A 1,755-nucleotide genomic window follows, 5' to 3' on the forward strand; every position below is an offset into this window, starting at 1 on the left:
CTTGCCCCTTTACTTCCCCCCTCCTCACCATCCAAGGGCCCAAACACTCCTTTCAAGTGAAGCAGCATTTCACTTGCACTTCCCTCAATTTGGTCTACTGCATTTGCTGCTCCCAATGTGGTTTCCTCTACATTGGAGAGACCAAACGCAGACTGGGCAACCGCTGTGCAGAACACCTTCGGTCTGTCCGCAAGCATGACCCAGACCTCCCTGTCGCTTGCCATTTCAACACACCTCCTTGCTCTCATGTCCACATGTCCGTCCTTGGCCTGCTACAATGTTCCAGTGAAGCTCAACACAAACTGGAGGAACAGCACCTCATCTTCCGATTAGGCATTTTATAGCCTTCCGGACTTAACATTGAGTTCAACACCTTCAGGTCACGAACTCTCTCCTCCATCATCACCCCTTTTTGATCCCTTTTTTTTCAAATATTTATATTCTAATTTTTACATATATATTTTTTCCCACCTATTTCTATTATTATTATTTTTAATATTTATTTCCATTCATTGTTTTATCCCCACGTTTTAGCCTATTTCGATCTTTTTTCCCACACTGTCCCCTCCCCCCACCCCAACCCCACTAGGGCCATCTGTCACTTGCTCATTCTGCTTTCTACTCCTTTAGCACCTCCTTCAGCCAGTATCATCCCCATCAACATCCCTTCAACCTTTTGTTTGTGATATCTTTTGCAATCTCTCCTTTGCCTCCACCTATCCAGCCTTCTATCCAGCTTCACCTGTTCCATCCCCCTTAAACAGCATATATTTCACCACGTTTTTATTCCTCTTTAGTTCTGAAGAAGAGTCATACGGACTCAAAATGTTAATTCTGTCTTCCTCTCCGCAGATGCTGTCAGACCTGCTGAGTTTTTCCAGCAATTTTTGTTTTAATTTCTGCAATGTTTGTCAGTCAGCAGTAAATGAGATTTTTTTTTTGCAACTGGCCTCTGCATGCTTCATTTGTTCTGTAGATGTAGGGTAAGCCATGATGTTATGACGGACGTGTGACTCCTTAAACTTTATTGCAATGGCACATAGTGTTTGTTGTTGACCAAGGAACTGGCCCTGTCAGGAATCAAGTATGGGGCCTGCAGCCCTGGCATGTGGTGGTGGTTCTTATTTGGTAGGCTAGCTGAAGGAGCTTGGATCAAAGTGCTCCGGGTGTCCCTGCCTCCCTGGAGGTTCTCCAGGTCAGGGTCTATGCCCTCAACATTTTCCTGAGCATGCTCATCCTCGGATTCACTACTGGACTCATCGTCTGTTGCCTGTGCAGTTGTGTCAACATCTTCTTTCTCCACTGCGTCCCCCCTTTCCAGTGCCAGATTGTGGAGAGCGCAGCATGCAACCATTATCAGCGACACTTGATCAACACTGGGGGGGGGCATTGGAGTGCACCCCCTGAACGGTCCAGGCATCAGAAGAGCATCTTGAGAAGACCAATGGTTCTCTCCACCACCGCCCTTGTGGAGGCGTGGCTCCTATTGAACCGCTGCTCAGCTTCTGTTCTTGGGTGATGGAGAGGCGTCATGAGCCACATTTTGAGCGGATAGCCCTTGTTACCCAGCGCCATCCATCCAGCCGGGCTGGAGCATTGAAGAGCCTCGGCACCTAGAAGTGTCTCAGGATGTAAGCATCCAGGGTGCTGCCTGAGTACCTTGCACAGACTTGCAGAATCAGTATCCTGTGATCACACACTATCTGCACGTTCATGGAGTGGAAGCCTTTCCTGTTGACGAAGGCACCGGGGCTC

This window comes from Cetorhinus maximus, unplaced genomic scaffold (genome assembly GCF_964194155.1).
Source record: "Cetorhinus maximus unplaced genomic scaffold, sCetMax3.hap1.1 HAP1_SCAFFOLD_1694, whole genome shotgun sequence".
Lineage (NCBI taxonomy): Eukaryota > Metazoa > Chordata > Chondrichthyes > Lamniformes > Cetorhinidae > Cetorhinus > Cetorhinus maximus.